This window comes from Salmo salar, chromosome 05, assembly GCF_965601325.2.
Source record: "Salmo salar chromosome 05, fSalSal1, whole genome shotgun sequence".
Classification (NCBI taxonomy): Eukaryota; Metazoa; Chordata; class Actinopteri; order Salmoniformes; family Salmonidae; genus Salmo; species Salmo salar.
This window is the reverse complement of record NC_138295.1, coordinates 49,190,606-49,206,066: the sequence shown is the minus strand read 5'-3', so window position 1 is coordinate 49,206,066 and position 15,461 is coordinate 49,190,606. Positions and strand designations below refer to the sequence as shown.

The 15,461-nt window shown below is 43.3% G+C and overlaps 1 pseudogene across 1 annotated transcript; it reads left to right on the top strand.

Moving 5' to 3' along the window:
- The first annotated feature begins 262 nt into the window (after window positions 1–262).
- Window positions 263–14,213, top strand: LOC106605013 (GPN-loop GTPase 2-like; annotated as a pseudogene). Its single transcript, XR_014392335.1, has 6 exons — window positions 263–372; window positions 2,274–2,713; window positions 3,432–3,554; window positions 3,739–3,899; window positions 7,600–7,697; window positions 13,520–14,213. The product of XR_014392335.1 is annotated as a GPN-loop GTPase 2-like (transcript).
- Window positions 14,214–15,461: the final 1,248 nt, after the last annotated feature.

Sequence of the window (15,461 nt, the reverse complement as noted above, 5' to 3'; positions counted from 1 at the left end):
ACTCAACCCTCTGTCTGGACAAGTGTTCCTTTATGATCTAGTCAGGTCATTACAATATACTTTTTTTAAGTTGCAATTAATGATACACGTACACACAAAACGTTGACCATTTAGGCTTGAACATTTTTTTCTTACATAATATCTTATAGAAATACGTAGTTCTTTGTATGATTAAAAAGTCAAAGATATCGATAGTTGTGTTAATTTTGGCCCTAACTATTCCTTTACTAAGTATACAGGGTGGGACTTTTATTCTGAAGGATTCCGGAAACCGTGACCCAGAAGTAGTTATTTATTACCTGTTTCACAGCAGTGTTGTCTAGGTTTTCCAATAACTAAATTTAACGGCGGCAGGTGGCGAAGTTGGTGCTGGTTAGTACATTTCACTCGTACTGTAACATTTACAACACTTATTTGTGCTTATGTCTTTTGAGTAGCATTTTGCTAGCTATTTTAACTTATTGTCTTGATAATTTTACTACGCTGCTAATTAGCAAGCTAGCTGCAATATGAATAGCTAGCTAGCGCATCATCACTTCGCATGACATTGTGCATAGAATGCTATTCTGACCAGTGTTATAAAGTACTTAAGTAACATTACTTTAAAGTACTACTTATGGTTTTGGCTGGTATCTGTACTTTTTAGATTTGACAAATTTTACTTCACTACATTCCTAAAAAAAAAAATACATTAAACATTAAACAATGTGCTATCGGGTTTGTTTACTAAAATGAACATTAAATGATTACTTTTGATACTTAACTATTTTAGCAATTACATTTACTTTTGAAAAGTATATTTAATCAAATACTTTAAGACTTACTCAAGTAGTATGTTACTTTAGTCATTTTCTATTAAGGTATCTTTACTTTTATTAAAGTATGACAATTGTGTACTTTTTCCACCACTGGTACTAACTAGCAAAATTATAAAATGTGCATATTAAATTAAAGATGTTAGTCCGTGAAAGATGTTTACACGTTTCTGCGCTAACCTGGCAAGTTTCCCAGGGTAGGTATAATTTGTGGAACGTTCCATCAGGAATCTGTTCAAAAACTTCGTAAATAACAAGGATGCCAACAAACGCATACAAAGTAGCATGATCAATTCACCTAGCTAACTAGCTGCCGAATAGGCATCAACTCACCACGTATTTTATTCTTATTGTTTGTCCATAGGCTACCAGAGTGAGGACAGACATTTTTCGGAATAAACGTGGTGTGTGGAAAAACTCAACAATATTGCCCACTCCCTACCTGGTATTTTATGCTGCCTTTATATAACTTTGTTGTTTGTTGGCAACCTTGTTATTTACGAAGTTGTTGGAACATTCCACATATTATGTCCACGTCGGGATCCCAAGCAGTGCACGTTTTGGTTTTTGCCTTAACACTGCACAGCCGATACAAATCCTGATAATTGGTTTATATTTTTTTCAACGCCTGATGATTATTTGAATCAGTTGTGTTATGGCAAAAACCAAAACGTGCACTCCTTGGGGTCCCGAGAACCGAGTTCGGGGAAACCCTGCGCTAGGCCCGTAATAGCTGATGAACGCTCAACTCCGTTCTCTTTAATCGAGGCGGATGTTGTTGTTGCTATCAAACGTTATCAAAACTCAACTCCGCCTCGATATAAGAGAACTGAGTTGAGCGTTCCTCAGCTAGCCCAATAATAGACTATTTAACACAAGCTAGCCCAATAATAGACTATTTAACACACCGACAGCGTCATTGCGCAAAATGGTATGCAGTATCATCAGGATATGTATGCAAGAAAAGTTCAACATTCAGCTTCTGCTACCGTTTGTCAAGCAGTCTACGCATACAGTTTGACGCACACATTTGATAAATCCAACGACTGAACGCACTGCGACTGCCTCTGCAACGCAAGGCAAACTCGGTGTTTCATTGGGAATGAATGTAATTCTGGTGTACCAAAATGCAATGGCGCTGTCGGTGTTTTTGCAGCGCAACCCTATAAAGGTGCGTAGTAATTTAACCTTTAATTTATTGAAAATAATTTCTTGCTGATATGAAAGATGCATACCTTTTTTATGTTTCCAAAACCGTACTGTAAATGATGCATGTTAATGTTCAGAACAAGTGTCGGGGCACCTAACAAAACTCCCCTGGCCAGAAGATACTATCATTAATAGGTGCTAAATGGAGTTAGCTTCTATGAAGGGGCTAACCTGAGGCAAGGACCATATGTGGTGGTTAGTGGCTCAGGACAGGGGTCAGTGATGGGCATGTACCATTTTTCTCCTCAGATGGGAACCTAACAAGTCAGTTTTGGAGAAGTAATCATGGCCACCAAGCCCCCGCAGCCTCCATCCTTACGCTTTGGCCAGGTGGTCATTGGACCTCCTGGCTCAGGTAAAACCACATACTGCTGGGGGATGCAGGAGTTCTTGAGTCACTTGGGACGGAAGGTAGTTGTGGTGAACATGGACCCTGCAAATGAAGGGCTCCTATGCCATGGATATTTCAGAGCTGGTCACCCTAGATGGAGGGTTTGAAGCTGGGGCCCAATGGTGGACTCCTGTACTGCATGGAGTACCTGGAGGCCAATCTGGACTGGCTGGAATCCAAGTTAGAGGAACATAGTGACTGTTACTTCCTGTTTGACTGTCCTGGTCAGGTGGAGCTGTACACCCACCAGAACTCAGTGAAAAACATATTTTCTCAGCTGGCCAAGTGGAACTTCAGGGTGAGATGCTTCAGGATTCTAAGATGTTTGTGCCCATTGGTGCTGGAATGTTGTGATTCCTAGTATGAACGATTACCCAAAATAAACACTCATTGTAGTATGTCAATCCACGCAAGACACATTCAGTATAATTTAGCCTAACTTAAGAAATGTATTGTTTGCTGTATTGATGGAGAATTTGGGGCTTTGACAAGTAGGTCTAGCTATTTGTATTGGTGTTTTATGGGCATGTGCTTTATTAGTGTTGAGTCATAGGGCCTATAGGTTGTGCTCATATCACTGAGCGAGTTCTAATAACCTGAGCAGCGGTGCACCAGTCAATGGCCTGTGATGTTAATGGGCAAAATCGGTGAGGGAGGAGCGCCCTTCTCAATTCGAACAGCATGGTTCATTGTTCAGAAATGCATCTCTTTCCATAAAATATATGTTTGAATTTTCAAACTAGTTTTCATTGGGAAGGCAGATAAAGCATTTTTATTAAAAGCAATCACTTTTTTGCTTTTAATAAAAGTAGAAGCCAACTCATTACTCCACATGCTTAATAATCTAGCCTAGGCTTTGAACAGGGCACCTGGCTCACCTCCGAGGGGGGAGCCCGTTTCAAAAACAAATGTCATCATATTTCACCCGGTGCAAACTCGCCCCACCGGGATAACCTGCGCCAGATAATTGAATCCCTGCACAGTCTCACTAACACTCCCTCTTTAAACACTCTCAGCTGACTGCAGTGCACCTTGTGGACTCTCATTACTGCGCTGACCCAGCTAAGTTCATTTGGTGGAGCTACCCCACGTCAACGTCCTCTCCAGGATGGACCTCATCGAGCAGTACGGCAAACTGGGTGAGATGCTAAGCATGTGTTTGTGACCAATAACATTTTGATTTGATGAGACGTCCTGAGTGATGATGAATATGTGCTTTGTATGGCTATATTCCCTCAGTTTCCCTCAGAAGTGTTTTGATTTGAAAGTTTGTCTTTAGCTGGGGGATTTGTTTCATTTTTGCACTTTCTGTCTCTGGGATAGCCTTCAACCTGGACTTCTACACAGATGTTATGGACCTGACATATCTGCTGGATCACTTGGCTGCTGACCCTTTCTTTAGGAAGTTCCTCAAACTAAATGAGAAACTCGCAGGGGTCATACAAGACTACGGCCTTGTCTCTTTTGTGCCTCTCAATGTGCAGGTGAGACTTTTTAGAAGTTCAACAAAAATATCCAGAAAAACGCATGTCAGAAATGTTATAAATTGATTTGCATTTTAATGAGGGAAATAAGTATTTGACCCCCTCTCAATCAGAAAGATTTCTGGCTCCCAGGTGTCTTTTATACAGGTAACGAGCTGAGATTAGGAGCACACTCTATAAGGGAGTGCTCCTAATCTCAGTTTGTTACCTGTATAAAATACATCTGTCCACAGAAGCAATCAATCAATCAGATTCCAAACTCTCCACCATGGCCAAGACCAAAGAGCTCTCCAAGGATGTCAGGGACAAGATTGTAGACCTACACAAGGCTGGAATGGGCTACAAGACCATCACCAAGCAGCTTTGTGAGAAGGTGACAACATTTGGTGCGATTATTTGCTAATGGAAGAAAAGCAAAAGAACTGTCAATATCCCTCGGCCTGGGGCTCCATGCAAGATCTCACCTCGTGGGGTTGCAATGATCATGAGAACGGTGAGGAATCAGCCCAGAACTACACGGGAGGATCTTGTCAATGATCTCAAGGCAGCTGGGATCATAGTCACCAAGAAAACAATTGATAACACACTACGCCGTGAAGGACTGAAATCCTGCAGCGCCCGCAAGGTCCCCCTGCTCAAGAATACATATACATGCCCGTCTGAAGTTTGCCAATGAACATCTGAATGATTCAGAGGACAACTGGGTGAAAGTGTTGTGGTCAGATGAGACCAAAATGGAGCTCTTTGACATCAACTCAACTCGCTGTGTTTGGAGGAGGAGGAACCCAAACACATGGCCAAGGCAACAAAGGAGTGGCTCAAGAAGAAGCACATTAAGGTCCTGGAGTGGCCTAGCCAGCCTCCAGACCTTAATCCTATAGAAAATCTGTGGAGGGAGCTGAAGGTTCGAGTTGCCAAACGTCAGCCTCAAAACCTTTATGACTTGGAGAAGTATCTGCAAAGAGGAGTCGGACAAAATCCCTCCTGAGATGTGTGCAAACCTGGTGGCCAACTACAAGAAACGTCTGACCTCTGCGATTGCCAACAAGGGTTTTGCCACCAAGTACTAAGTCATGTTTTGCAGAGGGGTCAAATACTTATTTCCCTCATTTAAATGCAAATCAATTTATAACATTTTTGACATGCGTTTTTTTGGATTTTTTTTGTTTTTGTTCTGTCTCACTGTTCAAATAAACTTACAAAGAAATTATCAGTCTATAATTTTAATAGTAAGTGGGCAAATGTACAAAATCAGCTACTCCCCCCCCCCCCCCCCCCCCCCCCCACTGTAGCAGGCACTCCATCAGGTATATCTCACTGGTCACCTACAAAGCCAATTCCTCCTTTGGTCGTCTCTCCTTCCAGTTCTCTGCTGCCAAAGACTGGAACGAACTGCAAAAATCTCTGAAGCTGGAGACTCATATCTCCCTCACTAGCTTTAAGCACCAGCTGTCAGAGCAACTCACAGATCACGGCACCTGTCCATAGCCCATCTGTAAACAGCCCATCTGTAAACGGCCCATCTATCTACCTACGTCATCCCCATACTGTATTTATTTATTTATCTTGCTCCTTTGCACCCCAGTATCTCTACTTGCACATTCATCTTCTGCACATCTACCATTCCAGTGTTTAATTGCTATATTGTAATTACTTTGCCACCATGGCCTATTTATTGCCTTAACTTACATAGTTTGCACTTTTTGTTTTCTTTTGTTCTACTGTATTATTGACTATGTTTTGTTTATTCCTTGTGTAACTGTGTTGCTGTTTGTGTCGAATTGCTATGCTTTATCTCGGCCTGGTCGCAGTTGCAAATGAGAACTTGTTCTCAACTAGCCTACCTGGTGACGGCCGGCCGCCCAACAACCTGCCCACTTGACCCTATCCCCTCCTCTCTTCTCCAGACCATTTCCGGAGACCTTCTCCCCTTCCTCACCTCGCTCATCAACTCATCCTTGACCGCTGGCTACGTCCCTTCCGTCTTCAAGAGAGCGAGAGTTGCACCCCTTCTGAAAACCTACACTCGATCCCTCCGATGTCAACAACTACAGACCAGTATCCCTTCTTTCTTTTCTCTCAAACTCTTGAACGTGCCGTCCTTGGCCAGCTCTCCTGCTATCTCTCTCAGAATGACCTTCTTGATCCTAATCAGTCAGGTTTCAAGACTGGGCATTCAACTGAGACTGCTCTTCTCTGTGTCACGGAGGCTCTCCGCACTGCTAAAGCTAACTCTCTCTCCTCTGCTCTCATCCTTCTAGACCTATCTGCTGCCTTTGATACTGTGAACCATCAGATCCTCCTCTCCACCCTCTCCGAGTTGGGCATCTCCGGCGCGGCCCACGCTTGGATTGCGTCCTACCTGACAGGTCGCTCCTACCAGGTGGCGTGGCGAGAATCTGTCTCCGCACCACGTGCTCTCACCACTGGTGTCCCCCAGGGCTCTGTTCTAGGCCCTCTCATATTCTCGCTATACACCAAGTCACTTGGCTCTGTCATATCCTCACATGGTCTCTCCTATCATTGCTATGCAGACGACACACAATTAATCTTCTCCTTTCCCCCTTCTGATAACCAGGCGGCGAATCGCATCTCTGCATGTCTGTCAGACATATCAGTGTGGATGACGGATCACCAGCTCAAGCTGAACCTCGGCAAGACGGAGCTGCTCTTCCTCCCGGGGAAGGACTGCCCGTTCCATGATCTCGCCATCACGGTTGACAACTCCCTTGTGTCCTCCTCCCAGAGTGCTAAGAACCTTGGCGTGATCCTGGACAACACCCTGTCGTTCTCCACTAACATCAAGGCGGTGACCCGATCCTGTAGGTTCATGCTCTACAACATTCGCAGAGTACGACCCTGCCTCACACAGGAAGCGGCGCAGGTCCTAATCCAGGCACTTGTCATCTCCCGTCTGGATTACTGCAACTCGCTGTTGGCTGGGCTCCCTGCCTGTGCCATTAAACCCCTACAACTCATCCAGAACGCCGCAGCCCGTCTGGTGTTCAACCTTCCCAAGTTCTCTCACGTCACCCCGCTCCTCCGCTCTCTCCACTGGCTTCCAGTTGAAGCTCGCATCCGCTACAAGACCATGGTGATTGCCTACGGAGCTGTGAAGGGAACGGCACCTCCATACCTTCAGGCTCTGATCAGGCCCTACACCCAAACAAGGGCACTGCGTTCATCCACCACTGGCCTGCTGGCCCCCCTACCTCTGAGGAAGCACAGTTCCCGCTCAGCCCAGTCAACTGTTCGCTGCTCTGGCACCCCAATGGTGGAACAAGCTCCCTCACGACGCCAGGACAGCGGAGTCAATCACCACCTTCCGGAGACACCTGAAACCCCACCTCTTTAAGGAATACCTGGGATAGGATAAAGTAATCCTTCTAACCCCCCCCCCCCCCCCCCTTAAAAGATTTAGATGCACTATTGTAAAGTGGTTGTTCCACTGGATATCATAAGGTGAATGCACCATTTTGTAAGTCGCTCTGGATAAGAGCGTCTGCTAAATGACTTAAATGTAAATGTAATGTAATGTTAAATAAAAGCGAAATAAAAATAAATTCATAAATATTGGTCCATTTTAGAAGGTAATGTAAGGGTAAAACACTGTAGTCTTAACCTGGAGGATGAAGCTTGCATTTACATGTTTTGCCACTTAACCACTGACATCCTGCACTTTGCTCTATCTCCTGGACAGGGGACAAAGCCAATGTCTACTGCTTTGGAGACCTGGAGGGGAGGAACCTGGCATGCAATGATGTCAGCCGCTGTGGGAGCAGACTTTAAGTTCACCTTGTATCCTTTACTCACAGCTGCTATATTGATTTATGTGTTTGTTATTAAACCAGTCTATTTCACATTCTCAACCTATGAAACAAAGCAATTTTACTCATTCAAGGGTTTTTCTTTATTTTTACTATTTTCTGCATTGTACAATATTAGTGATGAAATAACATATATGGAATCATGTAGTAACAAAAAAAGTGTTAAACAAATCAAAATATATTTTATATTTGAGATTCTTCAAAGTAGCCACCCTTTGCCTTGATGACAGCTTTGCACACTCTTGGCATTCCCTCAACCAGCTTCACCTGGAATTCTTTTCCAGCAGTTTTGAAGGAGTTCCCACATATGCTGAGCACTTTGGCTGCTTTTCCTTCACTCTGCGGTCCAACCAGCTTCATGAGGTAATGCATTTCAATGACCTGTAATGCATTTCAATTACATGTAATGCATTTCAATTAACAGGTGTACCTTGTTAAAAGTAAATGTGTGGAATTTCTTCCCTTCTTAATGCATTTGAGCCTGTCAGTTGTGTTGTGACAAGGTAGGGGTGGTATACAGAAGATAGCCCTATTTGGTTAAAGGCCAAGTCCATAGTATGGCAAGAACTGCTCAAATAAGCAAAGCGAAATGACAGTCCACCATTACTTTAAGACATAAAGGTCAGTCAATCCGGAAAAATGAAAACGTTAAGTTTCTTAAAGTGCAGTCGTGAAAACCAAAAATCACCACTGTTCCTAGGCCATCATTGAAAATAAGAATTTGTTCTTAACTGACTTGCCTAGTTAAATAAAGGTAAAATTTTAAAAATAAAAGTGATATGAAACTGGCTCTCATGAGGACCGCCACAGGAAACGAAGACCCAGAGTTACCTCTGCTGCAGAGGATAAGTTCATTAGAGTTACCAGCCTCAGATTGCAGCCCAAAAAAATGCTTCGTAGTGTTCAAGTAACAGACACATCTCATCAACTGTTCAGGGGAGACTGCGTGAATCAGGCCTTCATGTTCGAATTGCTGCAAAGAAACCACTAATAAAGGACACCAATAAGAAGACTTGCTTGGGCCAAGAAACACGAGCAATGGACATTAGACTGGTGGAAATCTATCCTTTGGTCTGATTTGAGATTTTTTTTGCTTCCAACTGCTGTGTCTTTGTGAGACGCAGAGTTGGTGAACAGATGCTTCCCACCATGAAGCATGGAAGAGGGAGGTATGATGGTGTGGGGGTGCATTGCTGGTGACACTGTGATTTATTTAGAATTCAAGCCACACTTAACCAGCATGGCTACCACAGCATTCTGCAGTGATACGCCATCCCATCTGCTTTGCGCTTAGTGGGACTATCATTTGTTTTTCAACAGGACAATGACCCAAAACACACCTCCAGGCTGTGTAAGGGCTATTTGACCAAGGAGAGTGATGGAGTGCTGCATCAGATGACCTGGCCTCCACAATCACCTGACCTCAACCAAATTGAGATGGTTTTTAGGATGAGTTGGACCGCAGAGTGAGGGAAAGGTAGCCAACAAGTGCTCATATGTAGGAACTCCTTCAAGACTGTTGGAAAAGCATTCCTCATGAAGCTGGTTGAGAGAATGCCAAAAGTGTGCAATGCTGTCGTCAAGGCAAAGGGTGGCTACTTAGAAGATTCTCAAATATAACATTTTTTGTACTACATGATTCCATATGTGTTATTTCATAGTTTTGATGTCTTCACTATTATTCTACAATGTAAAAATAAAGAAATACCCTTGAATGAGTAGTTGTGTCCAAACCTTTGACTGGTACTGTATGTCAATAGAGTTCTGGTCCATTTAAAGGTGGAAGATACTCCACATATTTCCACACTGAGGTTGGAATAATACTTTAAAAGTATAATACCCTTTTAATGTAAGAGCTGTTTGAAAAGACCACCTGAAATGTCAGCTTGTTTTGATGGGATGGAATGTTAGTCTGCTTGGTGACAGCACGAGGTGGTTTATTAGTTATATAACAGGTGGGTCTAATCCTGGATGCTGATTGGTTAAAATCGCATTCCAGCCGGTGTCTATTCCACAAGTTACCACTGGCTAAAGCTATGATGTTGAAATGCCTATTTACTCTGTTCCATCTCACTGCTCAATCCAGTGTCTCATCAGCCCAGCCAGACAATTTATAAACTTGGTCTCCACTGTAAAAAGCATGAAAACGATATCGCTTATTTCTTTTAGGCTAGCAATTGGTTTTCAATAATGGAGATTTGCTGTCTGTCTCTCTGACATTTGCAACATTGTTTCAATATTGAAATTTGATCTTCAGCAGTCCCATAGTAATGAACGTTCAGGAGTGGGGACGAGACAGGCAGCCAGCTTTTCTCAGCCAGTCAATCATGAATCGGCATCATTTATATGGGTATATACAAAGAAATGTCAATAGAAAACAGGTGAAATGAAATGCAGCTAGTTTGTGGTCTTTTCAGCTTCAGTTTGAAGTTATTTTTTTTTAGTTTAGCCTTTATTTAACTAGGCAAGTCAGTTAAGAACAAATAATTTTTTACAATGAAGCTTACCCCGGCCAAACCCTAACCCGGACGATGCGTTAGGCTAACTCCTCTAAACAAGTGTTCTGACGAGAGCACATTTTCTATGCCAGGTTAAATCGAGCATCATTAGCTCAGTCTTATGAATGTATCCAAATAAATGTCACAAAAAAACAGCTTAAGCAAATGCAGCTACTTTGCTGTTTATTATGGCTGTGCTGTTTGACATGACTAAGTTAGCCGTAGTTGGCTAGCTAGCAAGCAAGGGATAAGAACGTTGCAAGAAAGTATGGCAATATAACGACTGGGTCGCATCCATTGATACAGAACAAAAAGACTTAACGACTTGGGGAGCAAACCCTAGATTTGTGTCAGGACTATATCTCGTGGAAGGATGAAATGCTATGAATAAATTAATCCCCCAATTTAAAAAAAATAGATATTATTTTAATATGTTGGTAACCCGTTGTATAAAAGTGATAATGCCCTTGAAGGCGGTGTTTGGAGGATATATTGGCATGGTTTGCCGACTTCGTCTCGGGCCTAACAGCACCTTGCCAATATATTCTCCAAATCAAATGTTATTTGTCACATGCGCCGAATACAACAGGTGTAGACCTTACAGTGAAATGCTTACTTACAAGCCCTTAACCAACAATGCAGTTTTAAGAAAATAAAGTAAACAATAGATAAGTAACAATTGATAAATAAAAGTAACAAATAATTAGAGGGCAGCAGTAAAATAACAATAGCGAGGCTATATACAGGGGGTACCGGTACAGAGTCAATGTGCGGGGGCACCAGTTAGTCGAGATAATATGTAGGTGGAGTTAAATTGAGGATGTAAGGATAATAAACAGAGTAGGAGCAGCGTAAAAGAGGGGGGTGAGGGGGCAATACAAATAGTCTGGGTAGCCATTTGATTAGCTGTTCAGGGGTCTTATGGCTTAGGAGTAGAACCTGTTAAGAAGTCTTTTGGACCTAGACTTGGTGCTCTGGTACCGCTTGCCGTGCAGTAGCAGAGAGAACAGCCTATGACTAGGGTAGCTGGAGTCTTTGACAATTTTTAGGGCCTTCCTCTGACACTGCCTGCTATAAAGGTCCTGGATGGCAGGATGCTTGGCCCAAATGATGTACTGGGCCGTATGCACTACCCTCTGTAGTGCCTTGCGGTCAGAGGCCGAGCAGTTGCCATACCAGGCAGTGATGCTCTCACTGGTGCAGTTGTATGACGTTTTGAGGATCTGAGGACCCATGCCAAATCTTGTCGTGCCCTCTTTTTGACTGTCTTGGTGTGTTTGGACCATGATCGTTTTTTTGTGATGTGAACACCAAGGAACTTGAAGCTCTCAACCTGCTCCACTACAGCCCTGTCGATGAGAATCGGGGCATGCTCGATCCTCCTTTTCCTGTAGTCCAAAAACATCTCCTTTTGTCTTGATCACGTTGAGGGAGAGGTTGTTGTCCTGGCACCACATGGCCAGGTCTCAGCCTATAGGGAGGAGGTCAGTCTCATCGTTGTCGTTGATCAGGCCTCCCACTGTTGTCATCAGCAAACTTAATGATGGTGTTGGAGTCGAGCCTGGCCATGCAGTCATGAGCGAACAAGGAGTACAGGAGGGGACTGAGCACGCACCACTGAGGGGCCCCCATGTTGAGGATCAGCGTGGCAGATGTGTTGTTACCTACCCTTACCATCTTGGTGCGGCCCGTCGGGAAGTCCAGGATTCAGTTTCCGCTCCTTGAAAGCGGCAGCTCTACTCATTAGCTCAGTGTGGATGTTGCCTGTAATCCATGGCTTCTGGTTGGGGTATGTACGTACAGTCACTGTGGGGACAACGTCATCGATGCACTTAGTCACTGGTGCTTCCTGCTTAATTTTTTGCTCGCAAGCAGGAATCAGGAGGATAGAATTATGGTCAGATTTGCCAAATGGTGTGCGAGGGAGAGCTTTGTATGCGTCTCTGTGTGGAGTAGAGGTCATCTAGAGTCCCCCCCCCCTCCTAGTTGCACATTAACATGCTGGTAGAAATTAGGTAAAATGTATTTAAGTGTCCCTGCATTAAAGTCCCTGGCCAGTAGGAGCTCCGCCTCTGGATGAGCGTTTTCCTGTTTGCTGATGGTCATATACAGCTCATTGAGTGCAGTCTTAGTGCCAGCATCGGTTTGTGGTGGTATATAGACAGTTACGAAAAATATAGATGTAAACTCTCTTGGTAAATAGTGTGGTCTACGGCTTATCATGTGATACTCTACTTCAGGTGAGCAAAACCTCCAGATTTCCTTAAATTTCGTGCACCAGCTGTTGTTTACAAATGTACATAGACCGCCACCCTTTGTCTAACCAGAGGCGGCTGTTCTATCCTTCCGAAAAAGTGTAAAGTCCGCTAGCTGTATGTTATTCATATCGTCGTTCAAACCGAGTTTTTAATGTCCCGTTGGTAGGATATACGTGCTCGTAGTTCGTCTATTTTATTATACAGTGATTGTATGTTGGCTAATAGGACCGATGGTAAAGGCAGATTACCCACTCGCCGTCTGATCCTTGCAAGGCACCCAGACCTACGTCCCTGATATCTGTCTCCAGCGAATGACGGGGATAAGGGCCTTGTCGGGTGTCTGGAGTAAATCCGTTGTGTCCGACTCGTTAAATAAAAAATCTTAAAGTACGGGGTGGGTAATTGCTGTCCTGATATCTAGAAGCTCTTTTCGGTCATAAGAGACGGTGGCAGAAACATTATGTACAAAATAACGTTATGTTCACAAATTACGTCAAAAAACACACACAATGGTTAGGGGACCATAAAAAGGTAGCCATCTCCTCCGGCACCATTATCATTAATCCAAACACCGGCTTCTAGGGCATTATCACTTAAATAGACCGATAAGAGTTTCAAACCTTTCTGCCAATAACGGCTAGTTTTCCATTTTCCCCTCCCCACTTAGACCACTCCCAGACAGTCCTCGCAAAATTCTTGCTTGAGAAATTGATCTTTGCTAAGAATCTATTTTTGTTTTTATTTAAAAATTGTAAAAAAAGAAACATTCTCAGTAAGGTACTTAATAGTTACCCAGAAAGGATTTGATATTGTGTGTTGCATTTTAATCATTTTTTTCAAGCACTCTCAGCAAGTGATGACAATTATTTGAGTTTGAATAGTGTGTTCTGTTCTTAACAGATCTGCCTGTAGAGTGCTGCTTACCATAGATGACTGGTCTACACTCCTAAGGATTTCACTGTTGGTCTACACTTGTTGTTTTATGGTGCATGTGACAAATATCATTTTGATTGGATTTTCTTACATTTTACCCCTAGAACTCTAGGAGTGCAAGACGGGTATGTTGGAGATGGTGAAAAGACTGTGGAGGAGGTGATGATGGATCTGTAAATCACCAGACACCAATCAATGGATGCTGCTGACCTCCATGTTGCTTGCACTGGGCCAGCAAAGGACTGACAGTACATTTGTCCAGTGGAAGTGGTGTGTCAAATGCAGCAAATGCTATTCTTTCACTTTTGACTCAACACGTAAATGATCACTATTTTAGCTTGATATGGCTGGTTCTGGTTATATAGAGGAGAAAGGGTTAGAAGCATCAGACTGTAAACAGAGTCCAAGCCAACTGCTTCTTACCCCACAATCCAATAATTAGATCAATCTGGGTTTAGAATTTGAATCGAAATATCCTTGGCTTTGTGCCTTGGTTATTATTCCAGTGTTAGTACAGACTACAGTGTGTTGTTTAGTTGGATGCAAATGCTCATCTCTTATTCTGCCATTGAAAAACATGGACAAATCCAGGAGCTATGGACTACAGGAAATTATATACTTTTTGTAATGAGAAATACCCTGGTGTGTGAGGGCAGTTTGGTCAGCCCTTCAGTCTGTAAGGTGTGTACATTGGGTATGAATCCCTTTGCAGATCAGCAAAATCAACTGTTAATAAGTGTTTTTTAAATGAATAAAGTTTGAAGAGTTGGTCTTACATGCATGTATAACAGACATTTACAGATGTGCCCTCGTGTGTTTGTGTGGACCTATAGCTCTGTGTAATAGTCCACCTCACCCTCTCCTGGTCTGCACCTATCTCAAACTGAGCATTATCTCCCTATCTACCCCAGACCTGTGACACATTTAGATGAGGGAGAATTCAGATTGGAGCTTGAGTCAGATCAAATGGAACGAATGCTGCTGTACATCTAGAAAGGTAAAAGTAATCTTGACTTTCGTATGCTCAGAAAACAGTTCATACCAGCAGTGTCCAGAGGCTAGTTGGGAAACCAATAAATAGATTAATGTTGATATGTTTTATCCATGAAGAATTGCTTTCTTGTAAACCTTTATTCCATGTAAAAACAAGAACACTATCAGGATATTGGCAGTCAAAACTAACCCTACTTAGAGTCATCAATAAGTGCATCGATGACGTCGTCACCACAGTGACCGTACCTACATACCCCAACCAGAAGCCATGGATTACAGGCAACATCCGCACTGAGCTAAAGGGTAGAACTGCCGCTTTCAAGGAGTGGGACTCCAACCCGGACGCTTATAAGAAATCCCGCTATGCCCTCCGACGAACCATCAAACAGGCAAAGCGTCAATACAGGACTAAGATCGACTCGTACTACACCGGCTCTGACGCTTATCGGGTGTGGCAGGGCTTGCAAGCTATTACGGACTACAATGGGAAGCACAGTTGTGAGCTTCCCAGTGACAAAAGTCTTCCAGACGAGCTAAATAACTTCTATGCTTGCTCCGAGGCAAGCAACACTGAAGCATGTATGAGAGCATCAGCTGTTCTGGATGACTGTATGATCACACTCTCCGTAGCTGATGTAAGACCTTTAAACAGGTCAACATTCACAAGGCCGCAGGGCCAGATAGATTACCAGGACGTGTACTCTGAGCATACGCTAACCAACTGGCAAGTGTCTTCACTGACATTTTCAACTTGTCCCTGACCTAGTCTGTAATACCAACATGTTTAAAGCAAACCACCATGGTCCCTGTGCCCAAGAACACTAAGGTAACCTGCCTAAATGATTACCGACCCCGTAGCACTCACGTCTGTAGCAATGAAGTGCTTTTGAAAGGCTGGTCATGGCTCACATCAACACCATTATCCCAGAAACCCTAGACCCACTCCAATTTGCATACTACCCCAATCTCAATTGCACTCCATACTGCCCTTTCCCACCTGGACAAAAAGAACACCTATGTGAGAATGCGATTCATTGACTACAGTTCAGCGTT